Below are 15,490 nucleotides of genomic sequence, written 5' to 3'. Positions count from 1 at the left end.
CATTTTATATTTTAACATGTGATGATTACAATTTGTGTTTTAATGGTTAATAAAGTTTAACTGTTTGAATCTCAATATATAATGTCATTACAGAATTGTCTGACACCCCCCCATGATTTCCACTACTGTGAAAATGTAAACTGATAAAAATTTAAAAATGCTCAAAAACATTCATATTATCCACCAATAGTATAATAAAATAAAAATCTAATCCTTCCAAGCCTACTTATAAGTGAGGTAAGAGATTTTTGTGGTTTCCTGATATCTTCTACATAATTGCTAAAATATTCTCTCACCTCTCTTGCTTAATAAACAAGCCACAAATTTAGGTGTGGATTATGATTCCTAAATTGTTGATGATTCCTAACTGTTGTGCTGTCTCGGAAGGTTTTTTGAATTACAAATCAGTCATCACGAAGAAACTGTACAGTACTCTGGTCTGAGTGACCAGGTAGATTTAAGACTTGATCATATCAAAGGAGTAGTAGCCATATGAGTCTCTCTCTTCCTCAGAGTTTTGATTAGGATTACAGAAATTTGGTGGAGACTGTTGTAGATATTAAAAGATCAAAAGAAAATGTTGCATGTCTTGAAAGAAATCTCAGGACTTACTTATGAGAATGTGAAATCAGACTTTGTAAGCTGGTGGACTCTATTACCAGCCTGGGAAATACAATCAACCACACCCAGTTCAGGTTTAGCCCTTACCTCAGGGCCCTATTTATTCTTCAGTGTACTACTGTGCATGCACACACATACATGGAACATCACCATAAAGGACTAGCCCTGTTCTCAACTGAGACTCTGGGGCCTTTCTAGCCTCCAGCAACTTAATGGTCCAGACCTTCTCCAGTCTAACAGGACCTGCAGGACCTGCTTGCCCTCTTGCAGTGTTCTGCTGCAGCCACAGGAGAGTGTACGCCCATCCCTATCCTGGTCCCGGGCTCCTGCATGGAGCTGTGACCCTCATTTATTTCCTCTAACTGGGAATCATCAGACCCAATCACTTGATTCTGTCCATCTGGGTTAGATGGTTCCCAGTGCTACCTGCTGGGCTTCTTTCCAGAACAGGTATGGCTGTTCCCTAGCCTCCCAACCCTTAAAGGGTCAAACTGCTCAAGACTTCCTTGGGATTTCTGGAAGACAAGAAGTGCCACTGGGAGATTTTTAGTCATGCTTGTTGAAGAGTTTGAGATCCAGAACCAACAGCTCTTTGGGAACCAAAGGGAATTTTAAGTAAAAGTTAATAGAATCTGTCTTTCTAAGGTATTTCTTCTCTGACTCAATAGTTAGCAGATGGCTGCCATCATAGGCTTGAGCCGTCTGCATTAATTTTAATTTTGGGGATTGTATTAAGGATTTGAGTTATAACTTTGTAGCCTTTCTGGGCATTTTCCAATATCCATCTGTCCTGAGTGGTCTCAGTCTGTCTGTGAATGAAAAAATTACCTAGGAATACGAAATAGATATCTGAAAAATGGCAGTAACAACATATTAACATTCTCTTGGTAGTTATTCCAAGAAGAATATTTATGTATTTTAAAGTCAAATAGTGTCCGTGCTTCGATTTATGTTGTTCTGAGACCAAATCAGCTTTAATGGAAGTAAATTACAATTATAGTCATGTCCAATCAGCTTTCCATCAGGTAAAAGCAGAAAGTTGGTCTGAATCATAAAGTCATGCAGAAGATACTCTGAAATATATTCTATACTTAGGGCATGATCCAAAACTCACTGAATTCAGTGGGAGTCTTCCTAGTGACTTCAGTGGGCTTGGGATCAAACTTTTATTACATTCTCATTGTAGATGTAAGTAAGATTACTTGTTTGTAAAGTGAAAATGTTGGCTGGTATATTTGATGAGGCACATCAACAAAAATAAAATTCTCTGAGCCTCTAATATGTTGTTCTGATTCTCAAAAATAGTTTCAAAACCAGTTCTGGTCATTTGGGAATACTGAAATTACTAATCAAGTGTAGTACTCTGCATGATGGAAATATTCCCAAGTTAGAAGAATCCAGTGGGGAAGGAAAAAGCCCATCACAATCCTGACATTAGGAGTTTTAGGGGGAATTACATTTTCCAGGGTCTTCACCCCTTGCTTCCCTAGAGCAAATAAACCTTAAGAAGCGTTCACCTTTAGAACCTTGCATATTAGCCAGAAACCTATTAAAGGTCACCTGAGGACCGAAAGCCAGGATAAATAGAAAACTGCAGGATTCTTAAATATTATACGTGGTGATTTTTTATTAATTTTTTTAAGTTTCGTTCCTTCACCATAGTGTCAACTGCATTTAACTCAGGTATGAGCAAGTGCCTGAAGTTAAGTTAATTTGTGATGTTGAATATGAAATACTTAAAAAAAAAAGTCCATGGTTCCATCCATCTATCTGTATAGGCATTTACACCACACTTACCACCATGTTGTCTACCACATGCCAGTCTCTTCAAGAATCTTAATATGACCCTCAATATTTCTGAATAAAATGTGCAAATTCTCCAGCTTGGTAGACATGAGAACCTCTATCTTTTGACCTTGCAAATATCTGGGGGTGGGAGAGAACCTTCTCCTTCTCCACAGTGAAAATAAAGAAATACCCAATACTTTTTTAGGAAAAGTCAAAGATGAATTGCCAGTGTCTGCACTGGTTTCAAAGCTAGAGTACAGAACAGCAGCATGGGGAATCTGAGGTAGGCTGGTAAACTGAAGAATCTGCTCAAATAGAACAGAGCCACAGGCAAATTTTGGAGGGAAAGTGTATTGAATCCACTCTGGGTATTCTATGCTCGCCATCTCCCATAAACCTGATAAAAAGCAGCTAGAAAAGAAAAGTGATACTAAGCTTCATGTAAACATCTGGACATGAAAAGCAGCTGAATAGATGTCTGAAGGAACTCCTACAAGTTCTGGTCTTCCCTAGCCTTTTTTGTCTCTCTGCCTCATCTGCATGTAGCTTCTCTGATTGTTCCAAACATTGCAGATAATGAAATAGGGCCTTTTCTCAAAGGGAAATTTTTTTTAATTGTTGTCTACTCATCCAAAAGTTTTTCATATCCTCTTTATATTATTTTGGTTGCTCTTCCTCAAGCTAAAGGAACAGGGAGTGGAATACTAAGCTATCTAGTGTTCACAGACCTTGTAAAGTATTCAGGCTTGAAATTCATCAGGGTCACAGTGTAGCTGCTGACTGTGAGGAAGACTAGCATACAGAAACCTTCTGACTTAATGGGGACCTGACCTAAATGCCAGTTGGGCAGGAGATCTCCCTGGTTCCATATTGGAGGGAGCATCTAGAACTGAAGAAAATCTGTCTGACTTCTTGAAAAAAATAGATGTCCTATCAAAATGTGGTTATAGAAGGCTGAGCAAGCTGGATACTCCCAGAGATGTTATGTAGGCGTGTTATCTTTTTACTCACTCTCCTGTCAACCATTTGGAAAGCCTGTGTGATTAGACAGGAGGTTCTGTTGAAGTGCCTCAGAGAAGATAGAAAATACCATTTAATTACCAGTAAAATCCTGAAACAGAGCCAATTTAGAAATGTAACTAAATGAATTGCCAGTGTTACTGAGATATTTTGCTGTAGCTACTGTATGCTCTGCATTATTGGAGGTTTGGAGCCGCTTTGAAGAAAGGCAAAACAAACTGATTAGGAGCAGAGACAAATAGATAGATCTTATCCCCAGGCTGAAAAGAGATTGGTCTAGTTCTGCCCCCATCAATTTGCTTTGATACAGAGCATACCCCACACATTAAGAGTGGAAGATACAGAGAAGATGAAGAAGATATTTTCATCCCCCAGCTATCAAAAATTGAAGGATCCCCTGAGCCTCGCAATAAAATCTACAAAGTGAACAAAGAGTGTCCTGTTTAAAGGAAAGGTATAGCTGTGTAGGGAGCGATGCCAGCACTGAAACATTGCTAAGGACGCTTACCTGAAAACAAACAGGTTTACATTTGCATCAATTCCATGCTTGAAGGGGCTAGGAGGGACAGTACAATGTGCTGAGAAGGAAAATAGTTCAGCCCTGAGATCACAAGTGGTATTGGCAAGTAGCACTTCCAATAAGTAAGTAGAAATAACTTTAGAAGCTGTATTGATCCATCTATGTATGTGGAAGCAAGGCTTCATTTGGCGGAGACATGTAGCCATCTTTCTGTAATAGTTGCTATTGCTCATGTAAACCTGTAAGCTTAGCATAGACTTAGGGTATGTCTACTCTGCAAGTGGAGGTGTGATTCCAGCACCTATAGACCTAGGGAGGTGGTGGAATCTCCTTCCTTAGAAGTTTTTAAGGTCAGGCTTGACAAATGCCCTGGCTGGGATGATTTAATTGGGGATTTTGAGCAGGGGGTTGGACTAGATGACCTCCTGAGGTCCCTTCCAACCCTGATATTCTATGATGCTATGATTCTATGATTCTATCCAAGCCAGCTTTAATCTAGCTAACTCAGTTACTGATAGTAGTGAAGCTGCAGCAGCACAGACTGTCCACCTGCATACAAGCCTGCCAGGGAACCTGGGTACCTACAGTATACATGTGTTCCCACGGCTTCACTACTATTGGTACCTGAGCTAGCTAGGTTATAGCGAGCTCGGGTACGTCTATATGTGGCTTATAAAACGTACCCTAAAATATTGAAACCCCCCTCCCCATGGATGCATATGGAGCACAGTTCTTTGAGATCTCTAAGCCTTCGTTAAAGTGAAAGTGATGGTCCAGGATTTAGCAAAATGAGTATAGTCCATGTGAAAAAAATAATAGTTGAATTTATTTGAAACTCTCTTCCATAATAAAACTCTCAGAGATTCTAATAGTTTCAGCCCCTCTGATGAATTTACTGAAAAATGCATTGTGCTGCTGATAAGAAGGCTTTGCCCAGTTAAGCTAAAGAACACTAAATCTATTCTTGCTCTATTTTTTAACTTATCTCCAGCTTACTTTAGGGTGAAATCCACCTATGGTGCACAAGGCCAGCACAAAGCCATATGCACCACTAAACCCTCTCACCAGGGCTATGTCAAAGGGGCTGTAATAAAAGATCTCACAATGTCCCCACAAAGGCTAGTGGCAGGTTAGGGTGGGTCCATGGGAACTATATGAATGCAGATCCAATGGCCCCAAAACATTGGTGCAAGTCATGAGGAGGGGCTGTGAGCACTACTTCAGCCTGTAAGAGGCAGGAATAGCTTCTGCAGGGAGGGAAGAGAAAGCTGCAGTTCTATTTCTTCCTTTATTGTGTATCTTTTTTTAAAAGTACCTTTGGAAGGTATTGGATAGATAGCAGTGGAAACTGAAGTCCTTTATATACTGAACAGCTCTGATGGTGGTGCCATGGGCAAAGTGACCCAAGGTGATTGGAATACTGAAAATATCCAGGCCTGTCTGGTAAATGGGCTATTTTTTTTTAGTCCAGAGGAATCACTGACCTCATTAGTGGCTGAATTAGTGCAGTGACAAGAAAATTACAGCTAGAATTGTTCAAAAAAGTCAAGAATGTTTTTTTCCCTCAAAACCATAACTTTTAACAAGAAAACTGTCAGCACTACCAATTTTTCCATTCTTGCAACATTTTCTGTAATATTTGTACAGAAACTGTTTCCAGTACTGTTACTGGAATAACTTTCCAAAATTGTTTTCAAAATGGTCAAAAGAATGTTATTTTGTTGTTATTGTTAATTTGTATTACTGTAGCACATAGGAACCCCAGGCATGGACCAGGAATTAATTGTGAGACTCACAGTATAAGCACAGAGCAAAAAGACGGCCCCTGCCCTATGGAGCTTACAATCTAAGTATATGACAAGAGGCAACGGATGGGTACTAGACCAAAGGGGAAGTACAAAGAAACAATATTGGTCATCATGCTGGACAATTGCTACTTTAAATTGGTGATTTTACCTGAATTTTCAGATATATCCAGGTGACTGATGTTCATTATATATATTTATCATAGGTTTAGCTTCGGTGATTCAATAGGTTTCAGAGTAACAGCCGTGTTAGTCTGTATTCGCAAAAAGAAAAGGAGTAGTTGTGGCACCTTCGAGACTAACCAATTTATTTGAGCATAAGCTTTTGGGAGCTACAGCTCACTTCATCGGATGCATCTGGTGATTCGATAGGTTTTCTTGGTATGATATTTTGAGTCACAGAATTATAGAATATCAGGGTTGGAAGGGACCTCAGGAGGTCATCTAGTCCAACCCCTTGCTCAAAGCAGGACCAATCCCCAACTAAATCATCCCAGCCAGGGCTTTGTCAAGCCTGACCTTAAAAACTTCTAAGGAAAGAGATTCCACCACCTCCCTAGGTAACGCATTCCAGTGTTTCACCACCCTCCTAGTGAAAAAGGTTTTCCTAATATCCAACCTAAACCTCCCCCACTGCAACTTGAGACCATTACTCCTTGTTCTGTCATCAGCTACCACTGAGAACAGTCTAGAGCCATCCTCTTTGGAACCCCCTTTCACGTAGTTGAAAGCAGCTATCAAATCCCCCCTCATTCTTCTCTTCCACAGACTAAACAAGTCCAGTGATTCATTGTGAGAGAAGTAGGCAGGGGCACTATTATAAAACATCAAAAAGACTTAGTGACTGGCTTTAGACACTAGATGGTTTTTGTTTTTTATTGAACTGGTTCACTCATCCCTAGGGGCAGAGATGTATAAAGCATGACTGATTAGGGACCCACATGTGCACACACTGGACTAATCTTAAGGGCCTGATGCAAAACTGATTGAAGTTGATAGGAATCTTTTCAGCACATTCTATGGGCTTTCAATCAAACCCTAATTATTTTTCAAAATTGATCTATATTTATATGCATCTTTAAATAAGATTTAACTCTGGGGAAAGCTGACAGATGCGGAGGAGCACGTGGTTCAGACAGAAACATCCCTTAGGGGAGGATCTATTAATGGAGATTCTCTATGTCCTAGTAAGGAGGAGAGGATGGAAGATGATAAAATACAAGTAGGATCTGATGACAAACAGTCAAATAAAAAAAAAGTTCCATTCAACTACATCATAGAATCATAGAAGATTAGGGTTGGAAGAGACCTCAGAAGGTTATATAGTCCAACCCCCTGTGCAAAGCAGGACCAACACCAACTGAATCATCCCAGCCAGGGCTTTGTCAAGTGGGACCTTAAAAACCTCTAAGGATGGAGATTCCACCACCTCTGTAGGGAACCCATTCCAGTGCTTCACCACCCTCCTAGTGAAATAATGTTTCCTAATATCCAATCTAGACCTCCCACACTGCAACTTGAGACCACTGCTCCTTGTTTTGTCATCTGCCACCACTGAGAACAGCCAAGTTCAATTCTCTTTGGAACCCCCCTTCAGGTAGTTGAAGGCTGCTATCAAGTCCCTCTTCTCTTCTGCAGACTAAACAAGCCCAGTTCCCTCATTCTCTCTTCATAAGTCATGTGCTGCATCCCCCTAATCATTTTCATTGCCCTCCGCTGGACTCTCTCCAATTTGTCCACATCCTTTCTGTAGTGGGGGGCCTAAAACTGAATGTAATACTCCAGATGTGGCCTCACTAGTGCCAAATAGAGGGGAATAATCACTTCCCTAGATCTGCTGGCAATGCTCCTACTAATGCAGCCCAGTCTGCTGTTAGCCTTAGTCCACTGTAATCCCCAGGTCTTTTTCTGCAGAACTGCTGCCTAGCCTGTAGCAGTGCATGGGATTCTTCCATCCTAAGTGCAGGACTCTGCACTTGTCCTTGTTGAACCTCATAAGATTTATTTTGGCCCAATCCTTCAATTTGTCTAGATCACTCTGGATCCTATCCCTACCCTCCAGTGTATCTACCTCTCCCCCCAGCTTAGTGTCATCTGAGAACTTGCTGAGGGTGTAATCCATCCCATCATCCAGATCATTGACAAAGATGTTGAACAAAACCAGCCCCCGGACCGACACCTGGGGCATTCCACTTCATACCGGCTGCCAGCTAGACATTGAGATGTTGATCACTACCTGTTGAGCTTGACAATCTAGCCTGCTTTCTATCCACCTTATAGTCTATTCATCCAATCCATACTCTTTTAACTTGCTGGCAAGAATTCTGTGGGAGACCGTATCAAAAGCTTTGCTAAAGTCAAGATATATCACATCCACTGCTTTCTCCTCATCCACAGAGCCAGTTATCTCATCATAGAAGGAAATCAGGTTGGTCAGGCATGACTTGCCCTTGATGAATCCATGTTGACTGTTCCTGATCAGGATAGCAGTGTGGGAGCTGACATTGTCTGTGAACACAGAGGCAAAAAAAGCATTGAGTACTTCAGATTTTCCACATCATCTGTCACTAAGGTGCCTCCCCATTCATTATGGTCCCACATTTTCCCTGACCTTTTCCTTGTAACGACAGACAGCTACAATTTTTTTCATATAATAGCAGATAGCTAAAAAGTGACAAGTTTTAAAGTGCTTATATACCAAAGCTAGAAATCTAAATAATAAAATGGGTGAACTAGAGTGCCTTGTATTAAATGAGGATATTGATAGGCATAACAGAAACTTGGTGGACTGAGGATAATCAATGGGACACAATAATAGCAGGGTAGAATATATATGGGAAGGACAGAACAGGTCGTGCTAGTGGGGGTGTAGCACTAAACGTGAAAGAAAGCGTAGAACCAAATGAAGTAAAAATCTTAAATGAACCAAACTGTACCATAGAATCTCTATGGATAGTAATTCCATACTTTAATAATAAGAATATAGCAGTAGGGATATATTACTGACCACCTGACCAGGATGGTGATAGTGACTGTGAAATGCTCTGGGATATTAGAGACAGCAAAATAAAAAACTCCATCATAATAATGGGAGATTTTAACTATCTCCATATTGAGGGGTACATATCACTTTGTGACAGGATGAAGAGATAAAGTTTCTTGACACCTTAAATGACTGCTTCTTGGAGCAGCTAGTCCTGGAACCCACAAGAGGAAAGGCCATTCTTGATTTAAGCCTAAGTGGAGCACAGGATCTGGTCTAAGAGGTGAATATAGGTGGCCCCCTTGGTAATAGTGATCATAATATAATTAAATTTAACATCCCTGTGGTGGGGAAAACACCACAGCAGCCCAACACTTTAGCATTTAATTTCAAGAAGGGGAAATATACAAAAATTAAGAGGTTAGCAAAACAGAAATGTAAAGATACAGCTCAAAAAGTGAAATTCCTGAAAGCTGCCTGGAAACTTTTTAAAGACACCATAGTAGAGGCTCAAGTTAAATGTCTACCCCAAATTAAAAGTAAGAGAACCAAAAAAGTACCACCGTGGCTAAACAACAAAGTATAAAAAGCAGTGAGAGGCAAAAAGGCATCCTTTAAAAAGTTAAATCCTTGGGAGGAAAATAGAAAGGAGCATAAATTCTGGCAAATGAAGTGTAAAAATATAATTAGGAAGGACAAAAAAGAATTTGAAGAACAGCTAGCCAGAGACTCAAAAAGTAATAGCAAAAAAAAAAATAAAGTATATCAGGAGCAGGAAGCCTGCTAAATGGCTCATGAGGCCATTGGACGATTGAGATGCTAAAGGAGCACGCAAGGATGATAAGGCCATTGCGGAGAAACTAAATGAATTCTTTGCATTGGTCCTCATGGCTGAGGATGTGAGCCGTTCTTTTTAGGTGACTAATCTGATGAACTGTCCCAGATTGAGGTGTCATTAGAGGAGGTTTTGGAACAAATTGATAAACTAAACAGTATTAAGTCACCAGGACCAGATGGTATTCACCCAAGAGTTCTGAAGGAACTCAAATGTGGAATTGCACAACTACTAACTGTCATCTGTAAACTATCATTTAAATCAGCTTCTGTATCAGATGACTGGAGGATAGCTAATGTGACACCAATTTTTAAAAAGGGCTCCAGAGGTGACCTCGGCAATTACTGGCCGGTAAGCCTGACTTCAGCACTGGGCAAACTGGTTGAAACTATAGTCAAGAACAAAATTGTCAGACACATAGATGAATATAATTTGTTGGGGAAGAGTCAACATGGTGTTTGTAAATGGAAATCATGCCTCACCAATCTGCTAGAATCCTTTGAGGGGGTCAACAAGCATGTGGACAAGGGGGAATCCAGTGGATATAGTGCACTTAGATTTTCAGAAAGCTTTGGACAAGGTCCCTCACCAAAGGCTCTTAAGCCAAGTAAGCTGTCATGGTATAAGAGGGAAGGTCCTCTAATGGATTGGTAACTGGTTAAAAGATAGGAAACAAAGGGTAGGAATAAATGGTCAGTTTTCAGAATGGTGTGAGGTAAATAGTGGTGTCTATATTGGGACCAGTCCTATTCAACATATTCATAAATGATCTGGAAAAAGGGGTAAACAGTAAGGTGGCAAAATTTTCAGATGATACAAAACTACTCAAGATAGTTAAGTTCCAGGAAGACTGTGAAGAGCTACAAAAGGATCTCTCAAAATTGGATGACTGGGCAACAAAATGGCAGATAAAATTAAATGTAGATCAATGCAAAGTAATGCACATGGGAAAACATAATCCCAACAATACATAGAAAATGATGGGGTCTAAATGAGCTGTTGCCACTCTAGAAAGAGATCTTGTTCTCTGAAAACATCCGCTTAATGTGCAGCAGCAGTCAAAAAACAAACAAAATGTTGGGAATCATTAAGAAAGGGATGGATAATAAGGCAGAAAATATCATATTGCCTCTATATAAATCCATGGTACACCCACACCTTGAACAATGCATGCAGATGTGGTCACCCCATCTCAAAAAAGATATATTGGACTTGGAAAAGGTTCAGAAAAGGGCAACAAAAATGATTAGGGGTATCGAACAGCTTCTATATGAGGAGAGATTAATAAGACTGGGACTTTTCAGCTTGGAAAAGAGATGACTAAGGGGCGATATGATAGAAGTCTATAAAATCATGACTGGTGTAGAGAAAGTAAATAAGGAAGTGTTATTTACTGTTTTTCATAACACAAGAACAAGAGATCAAATGAAATTAATAGGCATCAGGTTTAAAATAAACAAGAGGAAGTATTTTTTCACACAATGCAGTCAGTCTGTGGAACTCTTTGTCAGAAGATGCTGTGAAGGCCAAGACTATAACAGAGTTCAAAAAAGAACTAGATAAATTCATGGAGGATAGGTCCATCAATGGCTATTAGCCAGGATGGGCATGGATGGTGTCCCTAGCCTTTGTTTGCCAGAAGCAGGCAATGAGCGACAGGAGATGGATCACTTGATGATTACCTATTCTGTTCATTCCCTCTAGGGCACCTGGCATTGGCCACTGTTGGAAGACAGGGTACTGGGCTAGATGTACCTTTGGTCTGACCCAATATGGCTGTTCTAATGTTCTTATGTTTCTTTCTTAATCCCAAAAAACATTGAAATGATGTCAAGGTTGTGACAGCCCCTTTCCACCCTAATTAATTCAAGCTAATGTGTCTTATGGAATATCTACATTAACCTTGAATTGTGTGGACTTGGTGATGTTAATTTGGCCAAAAGGTTTTTTTTTTTTTTTTCATATATAGTGTCAAAATATGAATACTTTATAGTGTTACAGGAAAAAGCTAACCTTGACATCTGTTACAAATTGCCACAGTGTGCAAGAATCAGAATAAGCATGTAGAAAAAGCTGACAGTGCTTGAATGATCCTGATAACTGAGGTAAAAGACACTGGTATAGAATTTGGAAATACAGACCTTGCATTCAGGAGTGATTATAGCCCCCCTGGCAGTGGTGTTTCAAGCCTCCTTCATACTGTGCCCTTTATACTTTTTTCAGTATTACTCAGAAATATAAACTTTGATCTTTACCAGCGCAGTACGTATTTTCTATTTTATTTAAGTTGCATGGCAGGCAGCGGTGAATTGTGTTACATCATAAAAACTCTCATTGACAAAAGCATCAGGATAACAGACACTCCAAAATAAATGCTGTCAAATTAAGCCAGCTTGGAAGGAAAAAATATATATTGCAGATTCTCTTTAAGAAGGCAGCAGGAAAATCAGCCTTAGGGTTCATTTGGAAAGGGATATAAAAGACCAAATTGTATTCACTTGTCTCATGTAATAGTGAGGATTTACTATTCAGATGAATCAGATGACCATGATATGACCCAGCATGTTCTATGGATTTTCTTCTTTTCGGGCACTGGAGAAGGAGGGAGAGGAGTGGTTCTTGTTAGCAAAATAGTCAACTTGCTTCTTTATTTTCTTTCACATACTTTGATTCATGTGATATTTCTTGTTCCTTTCTTCAGAAAGTGCTTCTCTACCTGTCCTTCTCATTGACCTACTCAAGTGATGTTGGGGGATGACAATAGCAGAAAATGTAGAAATGGCAGAAGTACTAAATGATTTTTTTGTTTTGGTTTTCACCGAGAAGCTTAATAGTGATTGGACATCTAACATAGTGAATGCCAGTGAAAATCAGATAGGATCAGAGTCTAAAATAGGGAAAGAACAAGTTACAAAGTACTTAAACAAGTTAGATGTTCGAGTCACCAAGGCCTGATGAAATACATCCTAGAATACTCAAGAAGCTGATTGAGGAGATATCTGAGCCATTAGCAATTATTTTTGAAAAGTCATCGAAGACAGGAGAGATTCCAGAGAACTGGAAAAGGGCAAATATAGTGCCCGTCCATAAAAAGGGGAATAAGGACAAACCGGGAAATTACAGACCTGTCAGCTTAACTTCAGTACTCGGAAAGATAATGGAGCAAATAATTAAGTAATCAATTGCAAACACACAGAAGATAATAAGGTGATAAGTAACATTCAGCATGGAATTGTCAAGAACAAATTGTGTCAAAACAATCTTTGACAGGGTAACAAGCCTTGTGGATATGGGGGAAGCGGTAGATGTGATATATCTTTACTTTTATAAGACTTTTGATACTGTGTCACATACCCTTCTTATAAACAAACTAAGGAAATACAACCTAAATGATGCTATTATAAGGTGGGTGCATAACTGTTTGGAAAACCATTCCCAGAGAGTAATAATCAGTGGTTCACAATAAAGCTGGAAGGGCATATCAAGTGGATCAGTTCTGGGTCCAGTTCTGTTCAATATCTTCATCAATGATTTAGATAATGGCACAGAGAGTACACTTAAAATGTTTGGGGACAATACCACGCTGGGAGGAGTTGCAAGTGCTTTTGAGGATAGGATTAAAATTGAAAACAATCTGGACAAACTAGAGAAATGGTCTGAAGTAAATAGAATGAAATTTAATAAGGACAAATGCAAAGTACTCCATTTAGGAAGGAATAATCAGTTGCATGCATACAAAATGGGAAATGGCTGCCTAGGAAGGAGTACTGCAGAAAGGGGATCTAGGGGTCATAGTGGACATCAAGCTAAATATGAGTCAACAGTGAAACACTGTTACAAAAACCCCCATCATTCTGGAATGTATTAGCAGAAGTGCTGTAAGCAAGACATAAGAAGTAATTTTTCCACTCTACTCCGCACTGAGTAGGCCTCAACTGGAGTATTGTGGCCAGTTCTTGGTGCCATATTTCAGGAAAGATGTGGGCAAACTGGAGAAAATCCAGAAAAAAGCAACAAAAATGATGAAAGATCTAGAAACAAAGACCTATAAGGGAAGATTGAAAAAACTGGGTTTGCTTAGTCTGGAGAAGATAAGACTGAGAGGAATCATAATAAGAGTTTCCAAGTACATAAAAAGTTGCTACCGGGGTATGGGGGTGTGTGAGTGTGAATTGTTCTTGTTAACCTCTGAGGATCAGACAAGAAGCAATGGGTTTAAATTGCAGCAAGGACGGTTTAGGTTGGACATTAGGAAACACTTCCTAAATGTCAGGGTAGTTTAGTATGGAGATAAATTGCCTAGGGAAGCTGTGGAATCTCCATCACTGGAGATTTTTAAGAGAAGGTTAGACAAACACCTGTCAGGAATGGTCTAGATCAGTGGTTCTCAAGAAGGGGTACACAACTCATCTAGATATTTGCCTAGTTTTACAATAGGCTACATAAAATGCACTAGTGAAGTCAGTACAAACTAAAATTTCATAAAATTACTTGTTTATACTGTTCCATATACTATACACTGAAATGTAATAATAAATTTATATTCCAATTCATTTATTTTGTGGTATTATATGGTAAAATAAGAATGTAAATCATTTTTCAGTAAGTCTGATTTTGTAATCAAGTACAGTAGTTTTTAAGTGAGGTGAAACTTGGGGGTACACAAGACAAATCAGACTCCTGAAAGGAGTACAGTAGTCAGGAAAGGTTAAGAGCCATTGGTCTAGATAATATTTAATCCTGCCATGCATGCAGGGGACTGGACTAGATGACCTTTCGTGGTCCCTTCCAGTCCTATGATTCTATAATTGCTCTTGTGTGTCCTAGAAACACTTATTTATCCCTTTTATTGGTGTTTCTCTTTTTTCCCCTCAATCTTTTTTTCTTTCTCAACCTCTGCCAATGAGTACTTAGTCACTGGCAACAGGGTTACTCACCGGATTCTCTCAAAAGAAGTCAGTGATTCTACCAAATTTCCATTAAAGGAAAAAAATATTAAACATTAGGAATTGGGAGAATTGACCCACAAGAAAAACTGACTTTATTATTGCCTTGGAACCACACTCAACTATCAGTGCCTTCTGTACTATTTACTGTATAGACAAAGACAGTCCCTGTTCCATGGATCTTACAATCTGCACTATCCATGCAATACATCTGGCCCAATATACATAAATAAACTGTATACTCTACTTCTGAGGGAATTCTGTGCCAAAAATTTAAAATTCTGCTAAAAAAAAATTCTGCACACAATATTTTAAAATTTTCCAATATTCTGCATATTATATTTGTCAATAAATAAATGTGGAGGCTCCAGCATGGCAGTGGGGAGTATAGGCCACTGGCTGCACAGAGGTGGGAGATCACCCTGCAGCCCACTCTCCCTAGGATACAGACTCGGTGGTGAGGCTGCACCCGACCCTGACATAGCGCAAAGGCTGTGCCAGCCCCAGAAACACTCTGGGGCCCCGCCCCTCCGTGCCAAGTGCACCAAGTTAGGAAACAAGAGAGACAGAGTCTCACATGCCCAACCCTATCTCCTGATCCAGGCAGGCTCAGCACAGCAGGATACAAGTGTGGAGGGGCTTAGTGTGTGGGGTTCCAGCAGTGGGGTGAGAGGGTTCTGTATGTGAGGAAATCTGGGTGGCTTGTTCAGGGGTCTGACCCGGCCCTATTCCCTCCTTGCAGGGAAAGAGGAAGTCCTGTCCTCCCCCACCCCCAGTCCAGCTGGAACTAGCAGCTGAGTCATAGAATCATAGAATATCAGGGCTGGAAGGGACCTCAGGAGGTCATCGAGTCCAACCCCCTGCTCAAAGCAGGACCAATCCCCGACTAAATCATCCCACCCAGGGCTTTGTCAAGTCTGACCTTAAAAACTTCTAGGGAAGGAGATTCCACCATCTCCCTAGGTAACGCAT

This window comes from Lepidochelys olivacea (genome assembly GCF_965140295.1).
Source record: "Lepidochelys olivacea isolate rLepOli2 genome assembly, chromosome: 2".
Taxonomy (NCBI): Eukaryota; Metazoa; Chordata; order Testudines; family Cheloniidae; genus Lepidochelys; species Lepidochelys olivacea.
This window is presented reverse-complemented; position numbering follows the sequence as displayed.